The sequence below is a fragment of the Aquila chrysaetos genome, chromosome Z (assembly GCF_900496995.4).
Source record: "Aquila chrysaetos chrysaetos chromosome Z, bAquChr1.4, whole genome shotgun sequence".
NCBI classification, from domain to species: Eukaryota; Metazoa; Chordata; class Aves; order Accipitriformes; family Accipitridae; genus Aquila; species Aquila chrysaetos.
The window spans coordinates 10,072,682-10,087,238 of NC_044030.1; the positions used below are offsets into that span (position 1 = coordinate 10,072,682).

The 14,557-nt window shown below is 45.8% G+C and overlaps 1 long non-coding RNA gene across 1 annotated transcript in view; it reads left to right on the forward strand.

Annotated features, from left to right (window-relative positions):
• The first annotated feature begins 7,934 nt into the window (after positions 1-7,934).
• LOC115337118 overlaps positions 7,935-14,557 on the forward strand; it is a 34,634-nt gene continuing 28,011 nt past the window's right edge. Inside the window, exons 1-2 of the long non-coding RNA XR_003922031.1 lie at positions 7,935-8,172; positions 9,170-9,300. This is a non-coding gene — a long non-coding RNA (uncharacterized LOC115337118). The remainder of the gene's footprint in view (positions 8,173-9,169; positions 9,301-14,557) is intronic.

Below are 14,557 nucleotides of genomic sequence, written 5' to 3' on the forward strand. Positions count from 1 at the left end.
GTGGGGGACAGTCCGGAGCTGAAGTCCTAACAAGAATGTGTGTATAGTGAAAAAAAAAGGTGTCTCTGAGGCATTATCTGACTGCTTTGTTATTCATTGGTTCTGTCCTACTGATCCGTAATGCATTTGCTCTGCATTTGGTATTACCACACAACCAACACAATGAAGAATCACTAATGCACTAAGCTGCAAACTTGCATTTCCATCTGCCAGGGATTAGACGCCAGAAATGACAACTGTTTTTGCATTAAATGCTAGAACAGCAATTACTTCTTACAATAAGGGCTGGAAAAATCATGCTGCATTTTGCTTCTCTGATGAGTGACAAGTTTCTTGCTAGCATTGCCTGATTACTTGACCACAAGCCGCATTTTTGTAGCTCTCTTGATATGTGCCCTTGAACAGTCTGGATAAAAATGTGTAAAACATTGTGTGACGCAACCTGGAGAGTGCAAAGCAAGGATCTTCTTTTAATTATTGTGAGAATAGACTTATGCAACTGACAGGGTGACAGAGAGAGAAATACACCAAAAGATCTGACAGAGAAGCATCCCATTGATGTAGGCGTACATCAGTGTACTCCTTTGTTTCTGTGAACATTGGTTCACTTTATATTACATTGGGAATAGGTGTGTAACACATGTTAAGGAGCAGGCCTAAATGACCTCTGCCTTTTCAGTTTGCTCTTAATTTATATTTGTAAAAAACAGGTGAAAGAGATTGTCATTCTGACTGCATCACATGTAGCAGCACTGGTATAAAGTCACAAGTGGCAAGGCAATGGGGAATTCTGCCTACAGACCTGAATTATTCTCCCTTGACGCAGTCACTGAAGGTTTCTCTTTCCAGATTCAGTGTCTCATGTCTACCCTGTCATCTGAAATAGCATTTTGTCCTCTGATACTCTCCGGCTGGTTCCTAAAATTAGAAAAACAAAGCAGCCTGATGAAGTTCTGCCTCCTCAAAATATTTCTTGGTCTGCTCTGACATGCCCCAGCACTTAACCTCAGCAGTGGGAAATGCTAAGCAGTTTGTCAGTGTTGGCACAAAAGCTGCTTTACAGGATGTTTGGTGTTTGTTTTTTTTTTTTTTTTTTTCCTCTTTGGTCTCTTCTTGTGGAAGTTTGCTGTAATAATAGACTGTAAATAAATGTATAGTTAGAATCTATACTGAAGCTGCCTGAAGCTTGAAGCTGCTCATGGTGATGTCCTGGTTTTGGCTGAGGCAGAGTTAATTTTCTTTCTAGTAGCTGGTATAGTGTTATGTTTTGGATTTAGTATGAGAATAAGGTTGATAACACACTGATGTTTTCAGTTGTTGCTAAGTAGGGTTTAGACTAAGTAAGTCAAGGACTTTTCAGCTTCCCATGCCCAGCTAGCAAGAAGGCTGGAGAGGCACAAGAAGCTGGGAGGGGACATAGCCAGGACAGCTGACCCAAACTGGCCAAAGGGGTATTCCATACCGTGTGACGTCATGTCTAGTATATAAACTAGGAGGAGTTGGCTGGGGGGATTACTGCTCAGGAACAAACTGGGCATCGGTCAGTGAGTGGTGAGCAATTGCATTGTGCGTCACTTGTTTTGTATATTCCAATCCTCTTATTATTATTGTCATTTCATTATTGTTATCATTATCATTATTAGTTTCTTCCTTTCTGTTCTATTAAACTGTTCTTATCTCAACCCATGAGTTTTACTTTTTATTTTCGATTCTCTCTCCCATCCCACTGCAGGGGGAGGAGTGAGTGAGCAGCTGTGTGGTGCTTAGTTACCGGCTAGGGTTAAACCACGACAGTGGCAACAAATCGTTTTCCTGTTTCTTAATCAGTATTCTTCTAACCTTAACAGCCAATTAATAGACCACATACTGTACAGGCATCAATTTGCAGGATGCTTTTTTAGTACCTGAATTAGCACGGCATGCAGAAATGGCTGATGAACAAGTTAATCCGCTGGCTAGGCATTACATTTACATCAATTTCTGCAGCTTTTTGTGGTCATCTTACTGCCTGGAAAGATACACAGGGCTGAAAGGAAAATCATCCTTCTGAGCCACAGCTCTGACTTCTGTTGTTACTCTGTGCTTTAGCAGCTGCAAGAGGAGGTTATATTCTCTGCCACTGCTACTTCCTTTGCAGCCTGCCTAAACTACCCTGATAACTGGGGTGACAAGATCGATTTTGCCATATCAGAACAAACAGGGGTTGTTTGGGTTGCATGCCAGATGCTCCAGATAAAGAACATTAGCCAGGGTTTTTGTACAGTGCTTATTGCTGTGCAAGCAAGACAAAGTGGGGACTTGTCCTCAGGAGCTTACAGTCTAAGACAGGTACAGGCAGTGCGCTACAAACAAGTGAATAGTTCAATAAACAGCAGAATTAATAGTGTATGTTTTCCTGAGGATTTCTCTCTGTCCTAGTTTCAGCTGGGATAGAGTTAACTGTCTTCCTAGTAGCTGGTACGGTGCTATGTTTTGAGTTCAGTATGAGAAGAATGTTGATAACACTGATGTTTTCAGTTGCTGCTAGTAGTGTTTAGACTAATGTCAAGGATTTTTCAGCTTCTCAAGCCCAGCCAGCGAGAAAGCTGGAGGGGCACAAGAAGTTGGCACAGGACACAGCCAGGGCAGCTGACCCAAACTGGCCAAGAGGGTATTCCATACCATATGACGTCCCATCTAGTATAGGAACTGGGAAGTGGGGGCGGGGAATCGCCGCTCGGGGGACTAGCTGGGTGCCGGTCGGCGGGTGGTGAGCAATTGCACTGCGCATCATTTGTACATTCCAATCCTTTCATTATTGCTGTTGTCATTTTATTAGTGTTATCATTATCATTATCCGTTTCTTCTTTTCTGTTCTATTAAACTGTTCTTATCTCAACCCGTGGGTTTTGCTTCTTTTTCCCGATTTTCTCCCCCATCCCACTGGGTGGGGGGGGGAGTGAGTGAGCGGCTGCATGGTGCTTAGTTGCTGGCTGGGGTTAAACCACGACACTCTCCAAGCTGATGGATGTAGGTAGATATGGACGATGACACAAGTATTGGCAAATGCTTTGTTTGCCATTAAAAGTATTTATAAAGTTTTCCCACCACCTGGGGCTTGCTTTATCATGTTCTTCCTGCAGTCAGTGTCCTTTTAGCACGGGCTGTGTGTTTTCTCACTCCTGCACAGCCACCTACTAGTGGCTAATCACCTTTTTGGCTCTCCTGTCAAACTGAAGACGACGATGGATGCAGATGTGGTCAGGGAGCCATCCACAGTCCTTATTTCTGTAGGAAACCTAGCTAGAGTGGGTAGAGTGGAAGCAAAGGAGGTAAACAGATATGTTTGAATTGGGAGCTATAATTGTGTTTTGAATTTTTTGTTGCTCTCAGCTTCTTCTTTCTGGTCTCCAGGGGTCTTCTGTGTTTTCATCGGGCAGAGGCAATTGAAGGAAGTAAAATGAATTAGTCTGTGTTGAATTCTTTGCTTTTCTTGCGTAGAAGAGAGTAAAGAATCACAAACAATTATTTTGGTCTTGATGGGAATTTTCCTGGAAGTAGAACATTGTTTCAGTGTTGTTCGAATTGAGGGTGTTAAAGCGAGCAGTTGCACAGGATTACTTAGAGGAGTTAGGGTGAAAGAAAGGTGTCCTTTACTAGTAAGAACTATCACGAAAGATCTTTACTTGTGTTGTTGCAAGGAATGGCACAGACCCGTGCATGAAGTCGAAGGCTAGTCAGCCAGAGCCAGGACATCAGAATCTGGGTATAAATCATGTCAGATAGAAAAGTCAAGCACAAAACAAGCAACCAAAATGACTGTGAAGCAGGTGGGATTAAGCTGGAAATGACATTGATGGACTTGTTGAATGTAGCTTTGAGGAGGTGTATTCTTTACACATAAAATCCCCTGCAGTATGATGTCTGGAAACTTCCCCACCTTCCAGAGTAAGGAGCAGAATGCAGTTTGCACTCACAGCCAGCTGTACAACAGTCTGTTTTCACTGTGAAAGTTAAAACTGGGATAGCTTTTATAAAGCTAGAGAAGCCCATTCACACACAGACACGCGAGCAGTATGGCTGAGGGAGAAGCCAGCTGTCCTTGCTATCCCAAAAGAATAGCCCGAGGAAACAACAGAGGCAACAAATGAGCAAGCTTTAGTAAAAAATGTTCATAAACAAATGGTAAATTGTTTGACAATGCAATCTGATACTTACCAGGCTGGTGCAAGAGTAAAGCCCACCTCTAAAACCTCCTTGTTTTGCCCCTGTTTAAAGCTTCTTATCTTTGCTACTGACAAATAGAGCAGTGTCATGCACAGCATTCTGGTCTCCTGATGTTAATGATGAAATATCTGAAGCGTATTCAGGATTCACATTGGAAAAGGAGATGAAAAACAAGGTTTTTATAAATTTTAGCTTCTGCATGCCTTTTGGGTGTGTACTATATTAAGCTAGCTTAAAAAAAGACCTAAACAAATATTAATTCCAACCTCCCCTCTTGCTACTTGCAGGGGAAAATACGGCACAGATGCTGTCAGCCTGCAAGTGTCAAGGCAAAAAGTGTGTCTACACACTACTGGACAAAGCTATGAGAAATGTGTTGTTTACTCATCCATTTTATTTTTAAATTCATATTCTAAACCATTTAAACATTTTTTTGCCCATCTTTATTGACCTTGAAGATCTTTTATCATAAAAATAAATTATTGCAGAGCAAAAATCAGCAGTTGAACAGAACACAGCCTGCTACGTTGCAAAATAAGTTACTAGATAATTAAAAGCAGACTCTAACCAGATTGGTTGGAGCACATTCTTCACACAGGTTGTAGTGGCTGGCATATGAATGAGGGGTGAGGTTCTCCATACTGCCTTGTTAGTATACTCTTGTTAGAATGAGTGTTTTTTTCTTCTTTTTTGATGGACCTAGGTAGCAGCAGGAGGAAACATTTAAATGTACAGGCAAGGCTTAGGGATCTGCATCAGTATAGGAGTAAGTATCTTCTTCATCATGATCTTTCTATGGTATTTTCACTTCATCTGTCTTTCCAAAATGTCCCAAAGTAGTATGCAGGACCTGGCTCCTGCTATCAATCTAATTTACTGGAAGGTGAAAGTATCTATCAGGAAGACAATTCATGTTCATTCCAGTGGGTCAGCAGTAGCTGGAGAAGTACTAATAAGGTTCAGCCTGGGAACAGTCCATCAGACTTTTATTACAGAGACATCCTGCATTTTATGCCCGCAACTTCTAGCAAGTGCTGGTGAGATGTTAACAGCTCATGAACTCACACCATCAGAGTTTCAGGTGTAAAGTTGTGAAAGACCTATACCAATCTGTCTTGAATGGGCAGCTGCTGCCAATTTTGATGTTCATGTGGCATCCTGTTTTACTCAAGTTCCAGTGCTGGAAGACTGGAGGAGTTGATTACCCTAAACATGACATCTTGAACACTTCAGAGCTATGACCTTCTGACATGTGCTGCACCAAAGGCATTCTTAAAGTCTATGTACATTTTAAATTTCATTGTTGCACTGCAGTTTTCCATAAACTGAAACTGTCTTTTAGAGTTCTGTCACCTTCTGTGCTTTATTAATGGCTCACAAAGTGTTGTCCTGGGGCTGGGGTTTATCTTCTAGCTGGATAAAATTGAGGAGAAAGCAGACTTAACAGCTCTCCAGGTTTTTTTTAGCAAATGCAGAAGTAGTATTTTTGCATGGAGAATGTCATACACAGCCACTCCATCACACATGGTCATCTGGTCTACAGTACAGCTCCAGCCGGTGGAGATTGAGGAATCTTAATAGGGGCAACCAGAAATCCTGTATCTGAATGTGCATAATTGCAACATGAGAGCTCTTGTCGATATATATGCTCAGGTCTGCACATGTCTTATTGCCACAAAACAATGTCTGGGAGACAGGCTTGAGCAATATGTGCTTTCATCAACCAAGCCATGAGGCCACGTACTTCTCTGGTAGCTTCTTCAAAAACACCTCCAACAGTGTTTTGCTAACCAGTATCACTGTTTCAGAAACTTTGAGAGAAGCTACTGCACAAGTCATGTGGATATTTGATAGAAAGGGGTTATGTGATAGCGAGGGAAATGTTAGGTGAAGGGAATGCAGGTTGTGCAAAGAAACTTGACGTCTTTTAGATATACGCAACCTTTCTCAGCACTGAATACTGCATTCCACCACTTCAAACACAAGCCTAAAAAGTAACAGTGTATTAGGCCTGTGTCCCAGGCCCACCATCTTTCACTTAAGTTGGCTTAGTTCCAAGGATTTCAGCAGAGTTGTATCAATTTCTGTTTCTTAAGAATCTGGCCTACCACGTTTGGTCACATTGCTCTGTTTTTGTGATTTATTTGGTATTTCATGTCTGAAGAAGATTCTCAGTCTTCTAAGAAAGCAAGAGTAAAAAGTGCCTTATAGAATATCTCAAATTGTGCTGGGTGTTATTTTTAGGAGGAAGGAAGGACTTCAGGACGCATGAGAGAAAAGGAAAATTGTTGTTTTCAAGAGATACTGCTGTTTGAATGCACTCTGGCCAGTGGGAGAGGCCAGAGTCTCTCCTGAGCAGATGAAGGAAGGAGATAGTCGTTCCAGGCTGAAGCAGGAGAGTGCTCCTTCCCAGTCCATTTTAGAAAGCAGCACATCTCTAAAGGCGAGAAATTTGACAGCACTGCATGTTAGCAATGGGCAAACCTTACTGAGTTCACAGGCCTGGGAAGGCATCCAAACTGTCTCTTCATTTTTCCATCATTATCACTACCACTGCCTTCTGAAACAGAAAAGATACCACTTTTGCAGGTAGCAGAACAGCCTGCTCTTGCCCTTGTCTGTGATTGTAGCACTTTATAGACCACAAAAGTCTATTTATGTGTGTATTGGGTCTGGCCGAGATGGAGTTAATTCTCCCCATAGCTGCCCTCGTAGTGCCGTGCTCTGTATTGGTAGCTAGAAAGGTGTTGATAACACACCAGTGTTTTGGTTACTGCTGAGCAGTGCTCCCACAGCTGGGCGCCAGGTGCCCACCAAAGCTATTCTATCACTCCCCCTCCTCAGCTGGACAGGGAAGAGAAAATGTAACAGGAAGCTCGTGGGTCAAGATAAGGACTGTTTAATAAAGTGAAAGCAAAGGTCGCGCACAAAAGCAAGGGAAAACAAATGATGTACTCTCTACTTCCCATCAGCAGGTGATGTCCAGCAGGGCTTCAGTACACGTAGTGGTTGCTCCGGAAGACAAAATGCCCCCCTTCCGTCTCCCTTTACTTAGCTTTTAAAGCTGAGCTGACGTCATATGGTATGGAATATCTGTTTGGTTAGTTTGGGTCAGCTGTCTTGCCTATGTACCCTCTCAAAATCTTCCCCAGTCTCAGCCTGCCATCAAGGGGGGGAAAAATGTTGGAGAGGCAGACTTAATGCTATGGGAGCACTGCTCAGCAGTAGCCAAAACACTGGTGTGTTATCAACACCTTTCTAGCTACCAATACAGAGCACAGCACTATGAGGGCTGCTGTGGGGAGAATTAACTACATCTCAGCCAGACCCAATACAATGTGGCCTCAGTGCTCTTTAGATGTCAACTCCTCTGATGCAGGTCTTTTCCAGGCACATTGTTTTTTTATTATTCAATGCCAAACCAAAGATGTTCTGCATCACCTCAGTCTCCTTCAAACAGTTGTCCATTTGTGCACACTCATTTCTGTGTATTTAGCTGAAGGCTTAATCACTAAGGATGCGATGGAGAAGTGTGGCTCATCCTGTATCCGAGAAGAAGGAGAGGTGGGAGGAGCAGTGAAGTATATAGCTTTTAAATCATCAGTATTTTTCTACACGGTTCTATCACAATAAATTTCAAGTGTTTTACAGGTTTATTGCTGTTTCTGGAGTAACCTGGTTTATTTCTGTGGAAACACCTCTTTTTTCCCCCGATTTCCTAGAAGCTGCGCACACTGGTACCTGCCAGCTCAGGGAATGCAGGCTGAGCAGCATTTCCAGCATGGATCGCTCGGAAGCGCCCACCTCGGCCAAGCAATCTCGGAAGCAATGAGTCCTGCTGCTGCAGCCGTTTACCACCTGGGCAGGCAAAGAGCTTGGCGAAAGAGAGCGTCTGAGAGTCATGCAGAAACACCGTGCCACATGGCTTCCCAGCGGCTTCCTGCACAGGCCAGCCTCGATGGCGAGGTACCACTGTCACGGTCCCTGTCATCTATTTCACGACCGCGGTATTAAACACCTGCTTGTCCTTCTTTCACAGTTAACGGTACAGAGACAACGACCACCCCACGGGTGCGACCGCGGGCCCCTGCGCCTCACCCCGGGGGCGCCACCTTGTGGGCAGGCGGCCATTAGCCGCGGGCGAGCTGGTCACGTCCCTCTTCTCCTGGAGAGGGGTCCCGAGCGCGCGGGCCAATCAGGGCGGCCAACGCTGCGGAGCACGCGGGCCCCGGCCGGGTCGGCGCGGCGGCCGGTGCCGGGCTGCCGCCGGCCCCTCAGTCCCGGGCTGCCGCCGGCCCCTCAGTCCCGCGGTGCCGGCTGCCTCCGCCGAGGGCCGCGGGAGTTTTGTGTGTGCACCGTGAGCTCAGCTAGTGAGTTAACGCCCCTGCTCTGCAGCGGGGGCAGGGTAAAACGCGGCTTTGGCGGCTGTAGGAACAGCTTCGTTGGGCCACCGCTGTGCTGAGGGTGCCCGAGGGGCCGCCTCTCCCCACAGCGCCGGGTGGCGGTCGTTCAGTCTGCTTTCAAATAGCGCACGGCCTCGAGGGGCAACACATCCTCGGCCGGGGTCCGCCGCGTCCCACGTCTTGACACAGCGACTGCGAGGCTGCCGCGCGTCGAGGGATGACGTGGCGTGCTGTTCCTGTGAAGGTGTGCGTTGCAGCCCCTGCATGCTTCTCGCTGGAAGTGGTGCGTGCCTGGCCGTGGGTAGCCGTCGGGCAGCCTGTTCTTCATCGCAGCGTGTGCTTCAGCAGGAGGCCTGGGTGAAGGCAAAGTCTGAGTAACGGGCAAGCTAAAATGCAAGCACCTAACGGCACGTCACCACGGGAAGACATGCAGCTGCGCGTCAGTGGCCAAGAGTGTAGTGATGCAACAATGCCTTTGAAATCCGCTACGTCTCTGTTGATACGAGTTTCACGTGGGTTTTTTTAACAAGTAACTTAATCTCTCTGTTTCTCTCCTTTAGTCTTTAAATATGGACTGAACATCTCTGTACTGCATGAGTGTTAATGAGGCACAGCTTGACACACTTGCAAAGCAAATGTGGAAGATGTCTGCGAGCATGGGAGCGAAAGAGATGAGACTTGAGGGAGGGAAGTCTGTGGGATGGGGACTTTGCTGCTCTGCCGCAGAGGGAGAGGTGAGGGCAGGGAAGAGCTGCTGCTGTAGGGTGGGGGAACCTTCAGACGCCAGCGTTTGTGGATGCTCCGACCGTCTCTCGGTAGCAACGTGGCAGCTGGGTTTCTGGCACGCTGGCACAGGCAGAGGAAGCGGTAGGGTTGTGGCCTGTTGCAGCCTCTTGAGGGTAGAGGTACCATCTCAGAGCAATGACCCGAGGAGGCAGCCGACTTCTGTGAAAGACTCCATTCTCTGTTGACCAAAGGTATTGCTCAGCCTGGTTAGATTTTTTTTCTCCCCTCTTTCTTTTTCCTTCCCTCCTTCCCCCCAGTCAGATGATTAAGTGATTCAGAGGGAAGATCATTAGCAAGAGTCAGACAGGAAATTGCAGTGCAAAACAAACAAACTTTCGGCAGTAGCCCGTTTTTAAGGTGCTCTGCAGCACGTTTAATGATGTAATTCTCCAGTGCATCTGAATGTTTAAATATACCTGTGAAGGAGAAAAGTCCCTGGCTCATGCGAAATTGCCCTGAAGTATATAATTAATTTTGATACATTGAAAATTCAGCAGGCCTGCACTGAGTTATAATGTTGGGCTTTTTGCGGGTAGTTCAATGCGTTTCTTTCGTGCGTGCAGATTTTATCAAAGGTGGTGGCTCTTGGTCCAGTCAATATAAACTTCTTGTCTTTTGGAGCATATATGCATTTCTGACATTATGTCCAGAATAGCAACAGATTTTATTAACACTGTGTGAGGTCCCGGGAGAAGCCTAAACATGGAAAAAAATACAGATTTTAAAAGAAATTGCTCATTTCCTTGTCTGTGAGTAAAATGTGAGTTTGCCGGACCCGGGCAGATGGCTTTTATATTTTCAGAACCTGTCAGGTTTTTGCTTGGAAAGTGAAGAGTTTGGGATTTTTTCTTGACCTTTCATATTTATCTCTGTTCCATTTTTCACGCTCGTGAGGCACCCCCCATAGTATGAGGAAATACTAATTTCTGTTTCACAAGCTGCTTTGTGCCTTTCACGCAGTATTGAGCTGTGTCCAGTCAAAGATCCACTGCGTGTGCAACTTTACAGTAAGCGTTTTTCCTCTGAGTAACTTACGCAGCTGCAAGAATTTTTAGTTGGTGCTCTTTGCAATCAGCTATATAAGTGTCAGTACACCAAAATGCAGAAACTACGTGGAGACAGCACAGGGTTATGTTACAGTTGGGATGTGGGCATAGCTCACGCAGGCATGGCCGGAACGGCCTAAAGCCGGCTAAGCCATCTTCTTGTAAGAGCGTAACTGGGAAATCTCAAATCCAGGCAAGCAGCTTGGTTTGTATGTGGAATATTCACCTCTGCTGCTGTCTTCCTGTTGCATCTGTGTTGCTATGGGTATCTGAATTAGCGAATTTTGAGGTAGCTCAGGCATATCTTGGAGACAACACGCTTGGTCTTTGTCAGAAACTTGCAGAAGTGCAGCTCGGGTTTCCAGGCTGTGGTACATGTGGCACCAGTGCTGTGGGGACCGGTGGCAGGCTGCCTGCTGCTGGTGTAGAGCTGGGTGTAGAGCCCAGCTGCAGGAGGTGGCCCAGCTTCCCAGTTTCTTGGCAGACTGACTAAACCTTGCTGGTGTGTTTAATGGTATTGGCGTGCCCAGCCTTCTCTTCTGACCATGTGACCTTTCAACAGCTTCAATCCAGTGGCACAGTTTATCACATTTTCTCTTAAGGCACCATCTCCCAGGGCTTTGGAGAGCATAGTCTGTGGTGGGCTCGCACCACAGCGGGGAAGCAGTGGCAGCATCTGTCTCCTGTCCTGGGAACACCATGGCTGAGATGAAGAGGATCAATTCAAGCATTCCCTCCAGTGGTGTTTCCTCTGTTGAGCAACTCTGCGTGCCCCAGCCATTTCTCTCCCTCTCCTTGCTCTGGAGGGAGAGTGAGGTGAACCAGCCCGCTGCCCTGCACTGCGTCTCCATCCCCATGAAGCCCATGGTATTCCTCTCAAGTCTGGGAGGACTCGGTTGCTCCCATCAGGCCAGAACTGAGAGTGTGTTATAAGAACTTTGTCAAAACCAAGGGATGTTAGGTGAGGACTACAAGCTGCTGCTGCTGCAAGACCGAGTTTGCAATTTGCCATTGCTCTCTGCTTTTGTGGTATTTGTACCGCTGCAGATGAGGCAGGAGAGCTTCACTCTGCTTATTCTGTGGTGGGTGTGAGCAGCCGTGCAAGCTGCAAGGCAGTGGCAGCGCAGCTCTCCATTCACAAAGCGCGACTTCATTGCAGAGAGGCCTGCTAAAGAAAAATGGGCTGACTAAATTAGACTCTTTCAGTGTGGACTAGGAAAAGTGGGAGTATATTTTAATGTCAAAGAAGAATGAAATCTTTTTGTGTGAAATTGCTGTCTGCAGAGAAAGAGAGTGATGATAGGGCTCTAGGTGAATCAACAGCGGTGGTAATACCACAGTGCAGTGAAATGTGGCAATACGTCGTTACTGGGCAGTAATGTTTCTGTTAATGTCAGCAGCATAGAACATTAGCAAGAACTGAAAAACTGATCAATAGAAAACAACTTTTCTTCCAGGGCAACGTACCTGATCTCCAGTGCCAGACAATCTACTGGGAGATAATAGCTAGAAGCTGTGTACTATAGGCAGATGAAAAAAGGGCAGTGAACCACGATGGAGGGAAAATTGCCTTTCCACCTGGAGTTATTAATTGAAGGAACTCTTTTGAAGCAACCACATTTTAAGCAAATACACAGTAAGGCACCTAGAAGTAAAAGTGGATTTCAATTTTTTTTTTTGCCTTCTCAGCCAATGTGTTTCTGGCAGAGCCTGCAGAAGTTACTACCATTGGTGGAATTAATACAGCTGCTGTCCTCATCTGTGTGTGCATATACGAGGCTTCTTTCATGCGAAACCGGTGTTTTTCTGTAAAATCCTATGCTTTAAGGCATGACTGCTGTCCTCCCATCTGGGAAGCATACGAGAAAACTTTTTGTTGAAATCCCTTTGCTGATCTCAGCAAAATGCCAAGCTTCTGCTAACAGTGGAAATGAAGCAGTAAACCGGGGTGACCCGTGGGATGTGCTTTTGGAACTGGCGGGCCCTGAACACGTAAATCCTCTTTGGACCTGTAGTGGACTGATGAAGAAGCCGTGAGAAAACCAAGAACAGGTGTCTCTTTCATGCCCTACCTCCTGGGGAAATTATCTGCATGTCCTTCAGAGGCTTTCCTCATTTACAGAATGGAGGTTGGATTCCCTCCACCTCAAAGCTCTTTCATCAGCCCAGGGATGCGCTAGGTGAAACACAATACATCTAGGGAATGCCCAAGGTGATTTTCCTCAGGATGTCAGCAAGGACTGTATCAGAGTCTGAAGGTTTGAAACTGTGGGACTGAGCAAGAGTTTGGATTTTACGCTGTTGTCCAAAAATTTGCTGTGCCTACAGCTGACCTTGATGCTGTATAGTAACCTTGCTGTCCGTAGGAAATGTTCCTAAATAGCTACTAGATGCCATTTTCTCCACCGAGAAGTTTGTGGACATATTGATGGTTGGTTTGCAGCAACTAAAACCATAATTCTGTCAAAGGATGTGAGCGTTCTTGATTTTTAATTGCACAATCTAAAGCAATTACAGTGTCATTCCAAACCCTGTTTGACAGCAGCTTTTCCTTTGCGGGCTGCCTATCTATCTATCACTATACAGTGAAAGGCTCGCATTACTTTTTTCGAGGGCTGTTAATGAGTCAAAGGAGACAAAAGAATCCCAGTCAGGATTAGAAGCAGAGAGGTTCCTTTGGGAGGCCATACCAGAGGAGTGGGAATGCCTGTGTCCTGCCAAAGCCACTCCCGGACCACACCGTTAAACCATGCAAATTGCATCCTGCAGGACAAAAGAGTCTGTGTGTACAGAAGACCTCCAAAGCTGATGAACAGAGATGGGTTGCTGGCTGCTAGCAGCCTGGCCCCAAACCGTCAGGTCAGGGAACATGTCTCTCGGTCTTGGGAGAGCGAGGATGGAGGGAGACAGTAATGGAAGCAAACTCTTCTCGTAGGTCACACAGCAAATGGGTGGTAGAGCTGTGACCTGAAGGCCAGGCTAAGGGAGCAGCACGCTTCTGAGAAGGGAGAGTTGGTGTACAAGTACCATCAAAGACTTTGCGTACAGCAGATTCTGGTGATTCAGGATTTATACGCGTTCTAGCTATCAGTCCAAAAATGTTCTCGTGGAAGATGGATAGAAGGTGTTTTTTAAGACAAATGGATGTCTTGGCCTACGTTGGACTGTTTTGGAGAGTCAGAATAACGTGACAGCAGATTATGTATTCTCAAGAATTGAGGACACGGTTTTGTCTCTTGTGTAGTCCTAGCATTTTATTCGCAGAAATGCGTGCTTGGTGATACTAACATCACAGTCCAGGAAAAGAAATGTATTAATGATTTTAGTGGCCTATGTAAAACGGAGTAGCCCAAAGCTCCTGTTGTTTGCACAAGAATAAGCAGGGAGTTTGGTTTTGGCTTACTCAGGTGGAGGAACAGTGTTGTTGAAGTGGGAGAATAATTAGATGCGGGTGATAGAATAGTTTAGCAGCACTAAATTATTCAGCAATGTTGATTCTGTTCTAGCAGCTTGTTAGCTGAAGGTGTTTGAAAAAGTTACCATTCCCTCACAAAATCTGCCAGCATAGCATTTACCTGAGCAGAGATCTTTGAAAAGATCGTTGTTATTCTGTGGACCTGTTGAAGGTGGTTCCTGGTGGACTAGTTCTTTCCGTGTAACAAGACAGCAGGGGAGGAGGAACACACCCTTCCGACGGGAGCTATTTGTTTATATCCTTTATTGAAGGATCCTGGCGTGTCACTGAATGTTGCCAAGTCAAAATTCCTGTGCTTAAGGCTGACTGTTATGATAAAAAAGCAATGATAGAATTATACTCCATTGCAGCCTGGTGGATGCGTGAATTAATTGACTGTAAGAGGTAGAACTGATTGAGCAATTCAGGTTGGAGAGGACCTCTGGAGGCCTCTGGACTAATCCCCCTCTCAGAGCAGGGCCATCTGATTCAGGTTGCTTGGGGCCGTGAGCAGCTGAGTTCAAATACCTGCAAGGCTGAAAACTGCGCAGCCTCTCTGGGCCCCCCCGTTCAGGTGTTTGACCACCTTTGTGGTGACCAGAGATCTGCTTTTCTCCAGCTGGCGTGAGTCTGGCTCTGCCTTCTCCATACCTCCCCTAGAG